This window comes from Xenopus laevis, chromosome 8S (assembly GCF_017654675.1).
Source record: "Xenopus laevis strain J_2021 chromosome 8S, Xenopus_laevis_v10.1, whole genome shotgun sequence".
NCBI classification, from domain to species: domain Eukaryota; kingdom Metazoa; phylum Chordata; class Amphibia; order Anura; family Pipidae; genus Xenopus; species Xenopus laevis.
The window spans coordinates 73,437,361-73,456,546 of NC_054386.1; positions in this window are offsets into that span (position 1 = coordinate 73,437,361).

Consider the following 19,186-nt stretch of genomic DNA (forward strand, 5'->3'; position numbering starts at 1 on the left):
TGTGTGCTGAGTTTCGGGTGAAAATTTCGAAAAAAATTGTGAAAATCGGATGAAAAAGTCCAAAAATTGGTGAAAATCTGATTTTTTCCCACAAAACAAATTTTCGGGAAAAATGTAATAATAAATAAGCGTAAAAAAACTGAGCAGATTTGATCGGAGTTTGTAGCAGGAAATATTGAGATAAATTCAGACTTTGATAAATAACCCCCTAAATGTTCTCATTATTTTATTAGAACAATTTAGACCAAACTCCCATCCATGGTGCTGGAAAAGACTCAATAAAATCATGAAACTGTTTGGAAGGTATTTTTCAGATTTGACGCCCGGAAACTCCAAATTTTTCTTAATACTGTCTGAAAACCTCACATTATTCGGATTATGGTACAAAAGCCAGTGCGGATCATGATATCTTCCAAGGGACAGCTGACACTGGCAGGTTTGAGATACAGTATTATCAGACTTTTAGCTGCCTTTTGGTAAAAAATCTTGAAAAATTTTAGTATTTTCCCCTTTAAAACCTCAACCAGAAAAATTCAGGTTTTACTAAATAACCCCCTAAATGTCATTTGTGTGCAGATGATATCCAGATACATTAGACACCTCTTAAAGGAAGTCTCCTCATTTCAGAACCAGATCTCCAAATCTCTCAAAAAAGTAAAACCCATTCCATCCAAATTTTAACCCTTTGGGGGGGATTCACAAAAGTGGAGAGAGCCCATTTTTGGAGTAAAAGTTGTGGTAAACTGGTGTAAAATGCTTTCTCCATATTCACAAATAGAAATCTGCCTAAATTCCAAATAAACCGCCACTTTTCATTTTTTATTGAAAAAAAGACAGCTTAAAGATATTTTATCTTTTAAACGACATAAAAATGGTGCAAAAACAACATTTTAAACAACATTTTCTCCCGACATTTTAAAAATGGAGTAAATCTCAGTATAACTCTTCCCCATCTGTCAGATCAATTAAAGTAAAGTAAAGTAAAATTACTCCTCCATGCCCTTATCCTAGCCCACTTAGACTACTGAAACCTGCTACTAATTCATACCTGCTACTAATTCATACCTGCTACTAATTAATACCCTTTCAGTCTGGCAAACTCATTTGCTGGAATTGTTGGAATTGTCCTTAATACGTTGTTAATGGGTTAAGTGCAAAGAACCTCTTGTATTTGTCTATGTGAATTTTGTGGTCATAACCTCAATGCACCCCCACATATATATATATATTGAATAGGATGGATTCATATTGGTCATGTAGACATAAGTTCCGGCGTTACTGCCCTAGTTTTATCTTGCAGATAACCGACGTTCAGCTTTTTGAATCTCCACAAGCGGCTCAAGTTTGCGCAATAAGCTGAATAACTAATTAACATCTTGTGAGTAGATCTATTAATTGTGGAGCACACTCCGAAAAGAACATACTGCACTATATACTTTTTATTTTTACATCTAGGTGCTGAGATATATGCGTATTGTTCCAGAGCGCACTGAATCTATATATACTTAAATTTCTTTACTGTTGACTGGTGGATCCGTGATTCCCCTCGATGCTGCTAATTATCACTAATTGGAACTTTTGTGCAGAGTCTACCTTTGATTGTTTTTTACAGAATAAAAATAAACATCTTTTTAAAATTAAGTAACCCCCATTTCAGAATAAAATTTTATTTATTTTAAACCCTACAGGTATGGGACCCCTTATGCGGAAACGTTTTATCCAGAAAGCTCCAAGTTACAGGAACTTAATATGAACCAAATAATTAATTTTTTTCTTTTTATCTGTAATAATAAAACAGTACCTTGTACTTGATGGTCACTAAGTTGCAGGGATCCATATTGCTGGCAAAACAATCCTATTGGGTTTTTTAAATATAATTTTTAGCAGATTTATAGTATGGCAATCCTATTTCAGAAATATCCCTTATCTGGAAAGTAATGTCTTAAGCACTTTAAATAATAGATCTCATACCTGTAATAAGACAACACTATGGGATTAACACTAATAGACATGGGACATATTCTTATGGGATCCGTTATCCGGAAACCTGTTATCCAGAAAGATCCGGATTTTGGAAAGGCCGTCTCCCATTGACTCTATTTTATCCATATAATCCAAATTTTGAAAACTGGTTTCCTTTTTCTCTATAATAATAAAACAGTACTTTGTACTTGATCCAAACTAAGATATAATTAATCCTTATTGGAAGCAAAACCAGCCAATTGGGTTTATTTAATGTTTACATGATTTTCTAGTAGATTGAAATTATGAAGATCCAAATTACAGAAATTCTGGAAACCCCTAGGTCCCAAGCATTCTGGATAACATGTCCCATATCTGTACACACATATATCAAAAGAATAACAGCTCAGTAAACATTTTGCGGTAAAACCAGGAAAATTACGACCCTTGTATGCATTATTACTATTTTGCGTTGCTATACAAATATATTTTATTATTTTGAGGAACAAGTGGAAAGTATTAAGCAGGCTGATGTGTGTGTGCTAATTCTTGTGGAGACCCGCAGCCTGTTTTAATCTGATGCCCAGACACAAAGTTTGCCTTTTCAATGAGTTTTGTTGTCCATGCTCTGCAGCTCCTTCCTGTTATTATGAAAAGGATGTTTCTTGTTACTTCTTATTGGGACAACTATCAACAAAGGGAACCTTCATATTTCATGGCAGAAAAGGTTTACATTGGATTTCCCACATTTGCGAGTTCTCGTTTCACCTGGGCAGGAAGTGCAGTCATCATTTCAATCTATTGCAGATGAGTTTAAATTGGGGCTATGAAATTAGAACCACTCACACCGGCTCTCTTTGGTTCACCGTGTAAAGTGAACGGTTACTGATCCTTTGCTCGCCGTATGGATTTATTATACAGAGTAAATCAGCGGAATGTAACATAAGATATATTTCCACTTATTCTGTAGATTTGGTAGATAATAAATGCTGCCTTTGGTTGGCAAGGGATGCTGGGTAGAACAGTTCAAGGGTAACTGAAACTCACAATCATCTGTGATTTCATCCTGCAATATCCAGTTATTCACAGTGCTTAGCTGCCTTAAATTGTTCCATTTATACCTTTTTTTTAGCATTCATGGCAAATTCTAGGCTATTTATAAATAGTGTTTAAGTTTCATTTATTTTTCTTGCAATATGTAATAAAACATGAGGGCTTCGCTTACAGCATTTATAGAAAACATAGTCTCTGTAACTTTACATTTATACAAACAGATCAGACAGAACGGCTTGTGCATTTTCCTCTTTATATAAAGGTATGGGACCTGTTATCGAAAAAGCTTGGGACCTGGGCTTTTGTAGACAAGGGGTCTTTCCGTAATTTAGATCACCATACCTTAAGTCTACTGAAAAATGATTTAAACGTTAATTAAACCCAGAAGGATTGTTTCACCTCCTGTAAGGATTTAATATACAATATACCTGGCATAACTCATTAAAGTTAATTGGCACAAGCTAATTGGCACAAGGTAATGGGACCTATTATCCAAAATGCTTCTGGAAAATGGATCTTTCCGTAATTAGGATCTTCATACCTTAAGCCGACTAGAAAATCATGTAACCATTAATTCAACCAAATAGCCTGTTTTTTCTTCCAATATAGAAGAAAAAATTGTTTCATTTCAAAAGTTTGAATCAAGTACAAAGTACTGTTTTATTAATACAGAGAAAAGGGAAATCATTTTTTAAAATGTGGATTACATTTTTATAATGAAGTCTATGGGAGACTGCCTTTCTGTAATTCTGAACTTTCTGGATAACGGGTTTCCCTTTATAAGTGTAAACCGCTTAATGCTGTTTTTACACTGCATATTTTCTACCTAACTGAGTTTCATGCCAGTTTTACACTAGGCAATATACAGTATATGCATGCATAGAATAATAATCATTACACACATATGGTTTTATTACATTCACTGCGCTAACTATAACTATAAAATTCGCCAACCTTCTTCCACTGTCGGAAGTGGTCGCTAAACAGTTTCCGGGTTTCGCAAAAGCTATATTAAATTCACGCAAAGGCAGATTTGTTCGCACAGAGGCATAACTTTTCTCATTGCGAAATATTTTTTCTGTTACCCACTTTTATTACATCCCCCCAATTGTGTTTAAAAATATGAAATGTAATGTTTTCTACAAATTCTAAATCCATTTTACAGTATGAGGTGCCATGTCCTTGCAACAGAACCTCAAAGCACATGTGAGGTAGTCTTAACTTTGCCTTAGTTTCAGTTAAATGTGGGCATGTAACCCCCCCCCCCCAAGAGGACTATCAGAAGATTACACAAAACTCCTGACCACTCCCTAAGCAAAACACAAAAACACACAATTTCTTGCTGCAGGGATCCCCTTTGTCCAGAGTTTTTTTTAGTTAAAACAAATATATCAACCAAAGGCCTTATATCTACCAAAGAAGAATGTTTAATCACTTAGGCAACATGTACTGATGTGTTGAAGATCTCCCTAAGACCTGAGGGGTTAAGTTAGCCTGAATTATAATGGCGTCGTGTTATACAATGAAAACTAAAAGAACTATTAGACGCATTTCAGAATCTTTTTTTATTTGTTCTAGTTAAACTGAGATCTTTTCTTTTCAGTGAATCTGTATAAGATATCGCATTCGCAAATTATTTCACTTGTATCACACAGACTAAATTGCTGTCACATGGGATACACTGTATTATTGATATGTTAGTGGTATTTCAAGTAGAATGAAAACCACATTTCGGTTCAATGTGTTTTTCGTTTTCCATATGTTTTCACCCAAAGGCATTGCACATCTTGAAGATCAATTTGCAGACACATGTCAGCACGTCTTTTTAATGCATATGGTATTTCCTCATGGTGCTGCTTGATTGGCATGTGTCTGTTGGGCTTGGAGTATCTGATTTCAAGAAAAATATATGTCAGGTGCACATCCCGAAATGAAGCACTTACACATTGCATGTAGACCAACCTCAAGGAATTCAATTGGCTTCAGTTATCAAAAGGCAATTTACAAGCACGCAAAGCTGGAGAATATTTTCCCCTTATGTATCGAGGAGCAGAAAGAAAGCTAGGAGAGCTAGCCAATGGTGTGGGACCATAGCCACAGACTCAGAAATCGTGATGGAAGTAATCAATGTTTAGCTGAGCTGGATTTAAGTTTTGTTCTGAAAAAATTATATATATATAAAATATATATATATATATATATTTAACAGAATATGTATATATAAACTAGAAAAAGAGAGCTGTTGCACTCAAGGGGCTTTGTGACAAGTGTGGGGGTTCACTCGCTGGTAGGCTGCAAATGAGTCGACTTCACAAACCAAGATCAGTTTAAGGGCTTCCTGTCTGCGTTTATTTTCCAGCGGCTGCAGAAATTTCCCCTCACAGGGGGAACGTAACCGAAAAGCAGCAGTTGAACAGAAATATCCAGCCTCCTGGCTAACACAAAATAAATGTTTTTCTTTCTCTCCTGCTGCTCAGCATCAGGTGTACTAAATAGGCCTAGGGCCTCTTGAAAACCTGGCCTACGGATTTGGGAATCCGCCCCACCCTACTCTTGCGGGTTCCCAGTAAGACCAGTCCCGGATCATCAATTACAAAAACCTTGCAGAGAGACATAGTGTTTCTCTGCTAAAAGCACTACTGGTCTCACCTCAGTAACAATTTCTGAGAATCCGTGGCCCAACATACATACCATCAATCACTTTTCCCCAGGAAAGGGGACCTTTTTGTCACCATACCACAGAAGGTAAATAATATTTTATTTAGCTCAACATTTCGACCCTCACTGGGGTCTTTGTCAAGAATCTTGACAAAGACCCCAGTGAGGGTCAAAACATTGATGTAAATAAAATAAAAAATAATAAAAAAATGTTACCTTGTCACAAAGCCCCTTGAGTGCAACAGCTCTCTTTTTTCTAGTATATATATATATATATATCTCGTAATAGGGTAGTTGTGGACAAATGCAAATGTTTTAATTGATTGCCTGCAATACTGCATAATTAATGATTTATCACATTTCTATTATAATATATAGTACTAAGGTCTACTGCAATTCTTGAAACAAATACAGACTGCAAAAAAGTGAAGCATCCTGCAAACAGTCACAGTTAAAGGGGATTTATTGTGTTTTTTAACATTATCTATTTTTGATTCAATAAAAATGAAAACTCGATTTAAAATCTGTGTTTTATAATCATGGCCTGCTTCCTGATATGCCCAGCATAAATTGTGTAAAATGCACCTGAACATTTACAAAAACAGTCAGACTGTTCTGCGTCATTGCACCTTGTCTCTTGCAGAGCAATTGAGTTGTTAGTGTGAGTAAGCCTACAGGAAAGCTACATAGATAAGTGAATTAGTGCTGCATGGAGAATGTAACAAGAGCTAACAGACAGCCCATAAAAACTCTGGGTCTCAGGGCTGTCCATGCTGACAGTTCTTAACCTGTGAGTCTGGATCCATAATTGGGTCTCCATGCTGTTTAGAAAAGGCCTCTGGGATTGTTTTTTCCCCCCCTACAATTAGTTCCACTGACAATGTTTGAAAAAAAGGCTTACTGCAGCTTTATAACTGATTATTGAATCTAAAGACAAAAAAATGCAGATTTTGATTAAAATCTTTAGACCAGCTAAATGTGAAAATGTATATGTGAGTGTGTATTGAGAGCAAGTACTTATTATTATTGAGAGGGAGTTCTTGGAAGACTGAAGTTGGAGCAGGTAGGCAAAATAATTTCTGATTCTTCTTTATCCTGCATCTACTATAAACGTCCTTATTGTATTGCATAACTTCAATTCCAACCAGAAATATTTATGCCTATGCCCATTCCACCTATTGGTTATACTTTATTAAGCGGCCACTGTATCAGCAGTTGTTTTCTGTGTGTATCATTAATCCCAATACCTGCTATTATTTTAGTGATCTACTTAATGACATGCTAAACCTATGCCAAAAAATGTTGGCTTTGAAAATGAGAAAGCCGTCCACTATAGCGAACAAACCGCGTTAAATCCTACAGTCAAAAATTATATTATAGAGCCTTTTTTTTTTTGTAACTGTAAAATACCTGAATATAAAAAAGCAAAATTTTATAAAGAATTAAAAAAAAAATCTGAGTGCCTTGAAATCATAATATACTCTATACGCTTTTTTCATGAGTTTACAAGCGCTAAAAAAATACTAAAAATGATAAGACCTCAAATTAAAATTCACTAAGGACAGATCCCATTTATTTCTATATGACTTTGGCAGCTTTTAGAGTTTTTGTGCTATTTACATTTAATAAATGTTGAAAATTTTATCATCATTATTTAAATCAGGGCTGGAACTAGGGGTAGGCAAAAGGCTAGGGCACAGTGATGATGGGGGGAGACGCTAGGCTGGTACCTCATGAAAAGTTTTCTGCCTACCCCTCGTCTGGGCTTTCTTAACCCCCACTGCCGTCCATGGGGCAGATTTACTAAAGGGCGAAGTGACTAACGTTAGCGAAAAGTTTGATGGATGGGGAAAAAAAAGCACCCTCTAACGTCATGATTATACTCCACTTAAAAGTTCCTGTAGCCAGTGTCAGACTGAGACACCAGTTGCCCACCAAAAACCTTTAGACCAGGGGCCCACTCTTAGTATTATTTTCTTCCTTTCCTTACTCAACCTCTATTCACATATTCTCTTTTTTTTTACATACTATAATCTATTATTCCATCTATTTAGCTTTTTTATTCTCATAGAAATAGGGAATGGCCATGAAATAAGCCAAATGTTTAGAAGCAGGAGGGCCCACTGACACCTTGGCCCACCGGGAGTTTTCCTGGCATCTTGGTGGGCCAGTTTGACACTGCCTGTACCTGTGAGCTCTGTTAGCACTTCAACCTTATGATTGTAGCTACCCCAAGAACATGTTCTGTTAACAGAGGACATTGTTTACATCTATTGTATAAGGGATCTGCTGCAGAAGCTTGGACACATGGCTCTGGATTACACAAAGCAGCTAACACAATAGAAAAAGCCCTACCTCTAACCTCTGCAACGAATCAGCTCTAATCAGTCATGTTGCGATTGACAGTTTTATCCCACCGCTCCTGCCCTTTCTAGACACACATGCATTTCCAGCACTTATTTGGTTATATCAGGACTTCCTACAAAATTAATATTGCCAAGAGAATGCAGAAACAGAAAACTCAAAAACAGAAAACTCAAAATCTTGATGATAAATCAAGGGGGAATAAAAATATAAGGCTGCTTGTTCCAAATGAAGGCTGGGTTTCATTACAGGGTTCCTCACTAATGCTGAAAAAGCATTTTCAACTTGAGCCCCTTACAGTTCTTCCCTAATTAAATGACTTCATCATTACAACTATATATGCAGAATGTGAATCATAAACACGCATTGTCTAAATACAGTACAGCTTCTACATCTGCTTGCTGTTTGTGTGTATATGTTTAATCTTGCATATAACAATGCAAAGCTGTACTTCCCTGCTGTCTGTATGAATCTTGCATGATTCTGGAATTTTAACTTCATTATACTGGGATCGTGCAAGCGTTCTATTAGTGCCATGAATACATATAATGAGCCTGCTAGTCAGTGCCAAGAGCATGAGCCAAAAGTGTGTATAGGGAGAGAGGAAGTTTTCTAGTGCAATAAGTCATTGTTTGATCGAACTGTGACATGTTAATCTAACCTCGACATAAACAGGCCCCTTATCACAATTTGTGTTGTTCTGAGGGTGGTTGGACTCCATAGCACATGTCATTTTACGGCCCCATCTGGTGCAAATAAAGGGCTAAATTTTACCTTCATTTCAATTCATGAAACGGAAAGCCTGGGCCATCAAAGGGGTGGTTCGCCTTTAAGGTAACTTTTATTATGTTATTGAATGATCAATTCTAAGCAACTTTTCAATTGGTTTTCATTCTTTATTGTTTATAGTTTTATAGTTATTTTTCTTTTTCTTTCGGTTCTTTGCAGCTTTCAAATGGGCTGTCCCCAGACAAATGCTCTGTAAGGCTACAAATGTATTATTATTGCTACTTTTTATTACTGATCCTTCTATTCATTCCCTCTCCTATTCATATTCCAGTCTCTTATTCAAATTAATGCATTGTTGCTAGGGTAATTTGGACCCGAGTTACCAGATTGCTTAAAATGCAAAGCGAAGAGCTGCTGAATAAAAAGCTAAATAACTCAAAAACCTTCAATAATAAAAAATGAAAACAAATTGCAAATTATCTCAGAATATTACTCTCTACATCATAATAAAAGTTATCTCAAAGGTGAACAACCCCTTTAATAGAGGATTTAAAGGAACCAAAAAAAAAGTTTAAGGGAAAAGAGAAATACTGTATCTTATAAAAGGCATATTGCCCCCTTCCCAGTCAAGTAAGTTGGAGTGCTCTTCCAGCTGCTTCACCTACCTTGTCTGTTATTTCATCCTTATAAAGAATGGCATTTGAAAAAATGCTTTGGGGGAGGCATCGCTTTCCAAAATCTCATCCTCAGGCTGCAATGAACTAAAGTCACTGGACTCATACTGCAGGCCGCCTGAGAGTTGAATACCCTTGGAATAAAATCTCCTCTAGAAATTGTACAACACATATTTTAATCAGATCTGCAAAAACATATCTATCTAACAATATTTATATAGGGAGCATGTCTCAATTAGAACTATGAACACTCTCACAACAGGCTGCAGCTCTCTAAAGCAGTGAGTGACCATAGTCCCTTTATTAGTGCAGGCATCACATTTACTATACCAAGAGCTGCTCCCATTCTATTATTGTTGAAACATGTGTATTGTAATAGAAAATAAACCTTGAATCATATAGAATATTAAATACAGAGAGACATTAAGGGTAGGACTACACAGACGTTTTTGGCGTCATCCGATGTGCTGCTACAAAACGCATGAGACAAAACGCATGCGACGGAAATAAGGTGAAAGATAGAAATGAAGGATGAAGTTGCAGTGTTGATCCGATGTGACACGACTTATTTCTGCTGAGTGCGGTAATATGTCACTTTATTTACCTTATTTAATAAACAAGTTTAAGGTGTGCTCCTCCATGCTTATATATATATATAGTGAAAAAGGATTGCGGCACTCACAGGGTTTTAGTGAAAAAACAAAAAATGTTTTATTATTAAGCCTCAACGTTTCGATCCCCCACAGGGATCTTCGTCAGGAGCAAAAACAAACAATGAAGATCCCTGTGGGGGATCGAAACGTTGAGGCTTAATAATAAAACATTTTTAGTTTTTTCACTAAAACCCTGTGAGTGCCGCAATCCTTTTATTGCTTATTTCCCATGCAGGCACCCAGGTATTAATTTTGTCTACGGAGTGCACCATTCCTTACATAGATCCGACGTTTCGGCCCACATTAGGGCCTTTAATGTGGGCCGAAACGTCGGATCTATGTACCGAATAAAACACTGAATTTGATGAAAAATATTGGTGTGCGGATCCTTATGAACAGATCTCTATATGCATTTTTGGACCCTGCACCCACAAAAATTATACTAAGTCCGGTCTTCAGAGTGCGGTCGTTACACACAGATTATATATATATATATATATATATATATATATATATATATATATATATATATATATATATATATATATATATATATATATTTATATATATATATATATATATATATATATATATATATATATATATATATATATATATATATATATATATATATATATATATATATACACTGTTCAAATGACCAGCAACTCCAGGGATTTCAGTGAAAAAAGTTTTGTATTTAGATAAGTGCAGTTACAGCCAACGTGACGTTTCGGTCCACTCAGGGACCTTTCTCAAGGCAACTCCACCCTACACCCATAGGGGTATAAGTAGCCTATAGTGATAGATCAATTAAGGAAATTACATCATCAGAAAGTGACATGTGCTATGTAATCATAAAATCACCAATTACAATATCTAAAAGAAGTAAAAAATTACTTTAACATGTCAAAGTGCTAATCGTGATAAATAGATAAATAGAGCAGTGTTATAAAATGTGGTAGCAGTTACCTAAAAGATTATAATTCATTGTAAAAAAGTGTTACAGATAATTTAGAATATCGTGCTATATCTTACAAAATATGTAGAATACCCAAAGATATCATTCCCACTATGTATCTATTTGTTTGTCGGGGGCTAGGTCACTATCCATTACACAATATTTTAAATTCCCAAATAGAAACAATCTAAAATAAAACCAGACATAGGAATAAGGAGAAGTTTAGCCAAAAGGTCCAAATACACCCAGGAATCCCACAAAGCTCCAGTGTCGCCATCCAGTCAAAGAAAGGAACCTCATGTATACGGGGATCCTAAAAGTTCCAAAAGTACAACAGTTATTTTTCGGTCAGGAAACAGTTTAATTGCAACGCCTTATTGAGACCCCTAGGGGCCACGCAATCCAGCTCAAAAGTCCAAAATGCTTCCCTTTGTAGTAGCCTTTTGTCAATGTTGCCCCCTCTGACTGGGTCCGTGATACAGTCTATCGGCATACATTTAAACGCTGATGCTGGATGTTTCGCATGTAACCAATGTTGCGCTACCGGTTGTTTCGATATGTCTTGTTTGACATTTTGTTTTGGCTTAGGGTCTAAGGCGGCTCGTATTGTGGATCGATGCATACTTATGCGTTCCCTCAGCTGTCTGTTCGTCTTCCCACAGTATATGAGCCCGCAGGGGCATTTAATAATATAAATTACATTGCGGGACGTACAAGTGAGCCTATGTCTAATGTGGTAGGGTTTACCCGTATGTGGGTGAAAAAACTTCTCTCCTGTTATAAGAGTGTTACACATAACACAATTGCCACATTTAAAAGATCCCAGCTTTTGAAACCCATGTTGTACATTCATGTATTTTCCTACCGGATCTGTGGACGACAGTAGTTCTTTCAGATTTTTATTTCTCTTATATCCAAAACACACCCGATCATTATGCACTGCAGTTAATTCTCTGTCCGTTTTAACGATAGGCCAATGCTGTAAAACATAATTTTTCATTAGTGGAGCACAGGCATCATAAGTGGTAGTGTAATACAAGGCATTTTGTTTTGTTTTAGTTGCTTGTCCACGGTTAGTATTACCCCTTAGCACTTCCATCCGGTCGAGGCTTAAAGCCCATTTTTTAGTCTCTTGTATTAATTTTTCAGGATAACCACGCTCCAAGAATTGCAGTGCCATATCATTTAGAGCCATCTCTCTCTCTTGTTGGTCACTGGTTATCCTTATCGCCCTTAACATCTGTGATCTCGGGAGGGAATTCAAAAGATGTCTAGGATGGCTACTGCTATAGTGGAGAAGTGTGTTCCTATCTGTGGGTTTCTGATAGACTTTTGTTTGCAGCTTAAGGGGTTTGTGATCTTTGTATATCATCACATCCAAAAATTGTATGGATTGAAAATCATAGTGTAATGTAAATCTAACAGTTGTAGTTAGTTTATTAAGATCATCCACAAAGCACAATAACTCCTGTTCAGGCCCAAACCACAAGAAAAACAGGTCATCGATATATCGTCTGTAGTAGCCCCCATTTTTACGGAACAACGGATGGCCCAAAATATTCTGTGTCTCATATTTATGCATGAACGTATTAGCATAAGAGGGGGCTACATTAGAACCCATAGCCGTTCCTGATAGTTGCAAGAAGTATTGGGTTTCAAACTTAAAGTAATTTTTTCTTAGTATGAACTCCAAGAGTGTAAGTACAAACTCCACCGGTGGTCCCTTATATAGAGCATTGTCTGACATTAAGTCTCTGACAGCCTCTATGCCCTCATTATGAGGAATGCACGTATAGAGGCTACTGACATCCATAGTAACCATAATGAAAGACAGATCATTGGAATCAATGCTATCAATTACATGCAGGAAATCAGTAGTGTCCTGTACATATGAACCAGTACCCCTAACTAGGGGCTGTAATAGGGAGTCAACGTACTTGGCTATTTTCTCTGTTAATGAGCCCACGGCAGCTATTATAGGTCTCCCTGGTGGGTGTGTAAGATGTTTATGGATCTTAGGCAAGGAATATAGTACGGGTCTTACCGGATGTTCCACATATAGTGCCCCACACAGTTTCTCAGAAATCCAACCGTTTCTACAGGCATCCTCCAAAATTTTTAGCAATTGAGCCTGAAATTTAAGAGTCGGGTCAAAGGTTAAAGGCTGATAACATTTTTCGTCTGACAATTGGCGTATTAACTCATTCCTGTAATACTGATAGTCCAGGACCACCACCGCTCCGCCCTTATCAGCTGGCTTAATAATGATATCAGTCCTGTCCTTTAACGTTTTTAAGACAGCCCTTTCTTTTTTAGTTAAATTCCCCCGATGTCCCAGTACTTCAGGCATATGTTTGGTGGATTCATCAAGCATCCTGGAAAACGTTCTTAAAGATATACTAGCAGTACCTGGATCAAAATCACTCTTAGCTCCCAACATCATGAGCGTACTATCATCACCTGTGGGAGTCTGCTTAGTATGCTTAAAATATTCCTTTAGATTAAGTCCACGAGTGAATCTATAATTGTTCACTATGTTGTTAAACCTATGTGTGGTCACTGAGGGCACAAAGGATAGACCCCGTGCAAGAATGCTCACCTCGTCCGATGTGAGCTGGTGGCTTGAAAGATTTATTACTTTCCCTGCATCAGCCTCATTCCCCGTTGCGGCGGTCTTCCCCGCACTTTGCCCCTTGTGGTGCTTCCGTCCTCCACGTCTGCACCTTGCGCGCCTCCTCCATCCGGTGTCGCATCGGCGTCTGGAAAATCCCGCTGTATTGTGCGGGTATGCGCACCAGGTTCTTCCTCCGAGTCCCCGCTACTTGAAACATATCCAAGGGGGCGCTGAATCCTGCGCGTCATCAACCTGCGCCTCGGTCCACCTGCTCTTCCGCCATGACGCCACCGGTACACCATGTTCTCTTTGTAATCTTGTTGTACTCGTAATGCTTTAGATCTTTTAAACGCAAGTATATCGTTTTTGTAATGTGTAACTTGATCGTTTAACCTCTGTAGCCAGTCTACTTCCTTATCCTGTTTCAGTGTATCAGAATTGGCATTTTCAAAGTGTAACACTTCACTCCGCACTTGTTTCAATTCACGCCCTGTCTCTTCTATTACTAGCAACATAAGCTCTAATGAACATCTGTCCAACACAGCGCACCATCTGTTGCAAAAGTCTATGTTTGTTCTGCCAATTGTAGGGGTATTATTGATACGGAAACCACGAGGGATCCTCCTCTCCCTGTAATATTCTGAGAGGGAGACGCCATGTAAGTGCAGCTCCGTTTCTTTCTTCTTTAAACGTAATAATTCATGGTAGGTCTCCTTAGCTCCCAATTCGCCAAACGTATCTTTAAAGGTTTCCGAAAATAGGATTTTATCCACCTCATCCGAAGTGAAAGGTTTGTAGTCTGCGCCCCCTTGAGCCATGATTCCTTCTTTGATCAATAAACTAAAGGCCGTATCTATTATTAGCAATCCATTCAAAAAAAGCGATTATTATAAAAAGATCAGGTGCTCACCAAATGAGTATATGTCCGTATTCGTCTGGGTGGCACACTGTGTCACATCAATTACCCGGGTGCACGGTAAAAAATTCATACACTGTTCAAATTACCAGCAACTCCAGGGATTTCAGTGAAAAAAGTTTTGTATTTAGATAAGTGCAGTTACAGCCAACGTGACGTTTCGGTCCACTCAGGGACCTTTCTCAAGGCAACTCCACCCTACACCCATAGGGGTATAAGTAGCCTATAGTGATAGATCAATTAAGGAAATTACATCATCAGAAAGTGACATGTGCTATGTAATCATAAAATCACCAATTACAATATCTAAAAGAAGTAAAAAATTACTTTAACATGTCAAAGTGCTAATCGTGATAAATAGATAAATAGAGCAGTGTTATATCTCTTTGGATATAAGAGAAATAAAAATCTGAAAGAACTACTGTCGTCCACAGATCCGGTAGGAAAATACATGAATGTACAACATGGGTTTCAAAAGCTGGGATCTTTTAAATGTGGCAATTGTGTTATGTGTAACACTCTTATAACAGGAGAGAAGTTTTTTCACCCACATACAGGTAAACCCTACCACATTAGACATAGGCTCACTTGTACGTCCCGCAATGTAATTTATATTATTAAATGCCCCTGCGGGCTCATATACTGTGGGAAGACGAACAGACAGCTGAGGGAACGCATAAGTATGCATCGATCCACAATACGAGCCGCCTTAGACCCTAAGCCAAAACAAAATGTCAAACAAGACATATCGAAACAACCGGTAGCGCAACATTGGTTACATGCGAAACATCCAGCATCAGCGTTTAAATGTATGCCGATAGACTGTATCACGGACCCAGTCAGAGGGGGCAACATTGACAAAAGGCTACTACAAAGGGAAACATTTTGGACTTTTGAGCTGGATTGCGTGGCCCCTAGGGGTCTCAATAAGGCGTTGCAATTAAACTGTTTCCTGACCGAAAAATAACTGTTGTACTTTTGGAACTTTTAGGATCCCCGTATACATGAGGTTCCTTTCTTTGACTGGATGGCGACACTGGAGCTTTGTGGGATTCCTGGGTGTATTTGGACCTTTTGGCTAAACTTCTCCTTATTCCTATGTCTGGTTTTATTTTAGATTGTTTCTATTTGGGAATTTAAAATATTGTGTAATGGATAGTGACCTAGCCCCCGACAAACAAATAGATACATAGTGGGAATGATATCTTTGGGTATTCTACATATTTTGTAAGATATAGCACGATATTCTAAATTATCTGTAACACTTTTTTACAATGAATTATAATCTTTTAGGTAACTGCTACCACATTTTATAACACTGCTCTATTTATCTATTTATCACGATTAGCACTTTGACATGTTAAAGTAATTTTTTACTTCTTTTAGATATTGTAATTGGTGATTTTATGATTACATAGCACATGTCACTTTCTGATGATGTAATTTCCTTAATTGATCTATCACTATAGGCTACTTATACCCCTATGGGTGTAGGGTGGAGTTGCCTTGAGAAAGGTCCCTGAGTGGACCGAAACGTCACGTTGGCTGTAACTGCACTTATCTAAATACAAAACTTTTTTCACTGAAATCCCTGGAGTTGCTGGTCATTTGAACAGTGTATGAATTTTTTACCGTGCACCCGGGTAATTGATGTGACACAGTGTGCCACCCAGACGAATACGGACATATACTCATTTGGTGAGCACCTGATCTTTTTATAATAATCGCTTTTTTTGAATGGATTGCTAATAATAGATACGGCCTTTAGTTTATTGATCAAAGAAGGAATCATGGCTCAAGGGGGCGCAGACTACAAACCTTTCACTTCGGATGAGGTGGATAAAATCCTATTTTCGGAAACCTTTAAAGATACGTTTGGCGAATTGGGAGCTAAGGAGACCTACCATGAATTATTACGTTTAAAGAAGAAAGAAACGGAGCTGCACTTACATGGCGTCTCCCTCTCAGAATATTACAGGGAGAGGAGGATCCCTCGTGGTTTCCGTATCAATAATACCCCTACAATTGGCAGAACAAACATAGACTTTTGCAACAGATGGTGCGCTGTGTTGGACAGATGTTCATTAGAGCTTATGTTGCTAGTAATAGAAGAGACAGGGCGTGAATTGAAACAAGTGCGGAGTGAAGTGTTACACTTTGAAAATGCCAATTCTGATACACTGAAACAGGATAAGGAAGTAGACTGGCTACAGAGGTTAAACGATCAAGTTACACATTACAAAAACGATATACTTGCGTTTAAAAGATCTAAAGCATTACGAGTACAACAAGATTACAAAGAGAACATGGTGTACCGGTGGCGTCATGGCGGAAGAGCAGGTGGACCGAGGCGCAGGTTGATGACGCGCAGGATTCAGCGCCCCCTTGGATATGTTTCAAGTAGCGGGGACTCGGAGGAAGAACCTGGTGCGCATACCCGCACAATACAGCGGGATTTTCCAGACGCCGATGCGACACCGGATGGAGGAGGCGCGCAAGGTGCAGACGTGGAGGCCGGAAGCACCACAAGGGGCAAAGTGCGGGGAAGACCGCCGCAACGGGGAATGAGGCTGATGCAGGGAAAGTAATAAATCTTTCAAGCCACCAGCTCACATCGGACGAGGTGAGCATTCTTGCACGGGGTCTATCCTTTGTGCCCTCAGTGACCACACATAGGTTTAACAACATAGTGAACAATTATAGATTCACTCGTGGACTTAATCTAAAGGAATATTTTAAGCATACTAAGCAGACTCCCACAGGTGATGATAGTACGCTCATGATGTTGGGAGCTAAGAGTGATTTTGATCCAGGTACTGCTAGTATATCTTTAAGAACGTTTTCCAGGATGCTTGATGAATCCACCAAACATATGCCTGAAGTACTGGGACATCGGGGGAATTTAACTAAAAAGAAAGGGCTGTCTTAAAAACGTTAAAGGACAGGACTGATATCATTATTAAGCCAGCTGATAAGGGCGGAGCGGTGGTGGTCCTGGACTATCAGTATTACAGGAATGAGTTAATACGCCAATTGTCAGACGAAAAATGTTATCAGCCTTTAACCTTTGACCCGACTCTTAAATTTCAGGCTCAATTGCTAAAAATTTTGGAGGATGCCTGTAGAAACGGTTGGATTTCTGAGAAACTGTGTGGGGCACTATATGTGGAACATCCGGTAAGACCCGTACTATATTCCTTGCCTAAGATCCATAAACATCTTACACACCCACCAGGGAGACCTATAATAGCTGCCGTGGGCTCATTAACAGAGAAAATAGCCAAGTACGTTGACTCCCTATTACAGCCCCTAGTTAGGGGTACTGGTTCATATGTACAGGACACTACTGATTTCCTGCATGTAATTGATAGCATTGATTCCAATGATCTGTCTTTCATTATGGTTACTATGGATGTCAGTAGCCTCTATACGTGCATTCCTCATAATGAGGGCATAGAGGCTGTCAGAGACTTAATGTCAGACAATGCTCTATATAAGGGACCACCGGTGGAGTTTGTACTTACACTCTTGGAGTTCATACTAAGAAAAAATTACTTTAAGTTTGAAACCCAATACTTCTTGCAACTATCAGGAACGGCTATGGGTTCTAATGTAGCCCCCTCTTATGCTAATACGTTCATGCATAAATATGAGACACAGAATATTTTGGGCCATCCGTTGTTCCGTAAAAATGGGGGCTACTACAGACGATATATCGATGACCTGTTTTTCTTGTGGTTTGGGCCTGAACAGGAGTTATTGTGCTTTGTGGATGATCTTAATAAACTAACTACAACTGTTAGATTTACATTACACTATGATTTTCAATCCATACAATTTTTGGATGTGATGATATACAAAGATCACAAACCCCTTAAGCTGCAAACAAAAGTCTATCAGAAACCCACAGATAGGAACACACTTCTCCACTATAGCAGTAGCCATCCTAGACATCTTTTGAATTCCCTCCCGAGATCACAGATGTTAAGGGCGATAAGGATAACCAGTGACCAACAAGAGAGAGAGATGGCTCTAAATGATATGGCACTGCAATTCTTGGAGCGTGGTTATCCTGAAAAATTAATACAAGAGACTAAAAAATGGGCTTTAAGCCTCGACCGGATGGAAGTGCTAAGGGGTAATACTAACCGTGGACAAGCAACTAAAACAAAACAAAATGCCTTGTATTACACTACCACTTATGATGCCTGTGCTCCACTAATGAAAAATTATGTTTTACAGCATTGGCCTATCGTTAAAACGGACAGAGAATTAACTGCAGTGCATAATGATCGGGTGTGTTTTGGATATAAGAGAAATAAAAATCTGAAAGAACTACTGTCGTCCACAGATCCGGTAGGAAAATACATGAATGTACAACATGGGTTTCAAAAGCTGGGATCTTTTAAATGTGGCAATTGTGTTATGTGTAACACTCTTATAACAGGAGAGAAGTTTTTTCACCCACATACGGGTAAACCCTACCACATTAGACATAGGCTCACTTGTACGTCCCGCAATGTAATTTATATTATTAAATGCCCCTGCGGGCTCATATACTGTGGGAAGACGAACAGACAGCTGAGGGAACGCATAAGTATG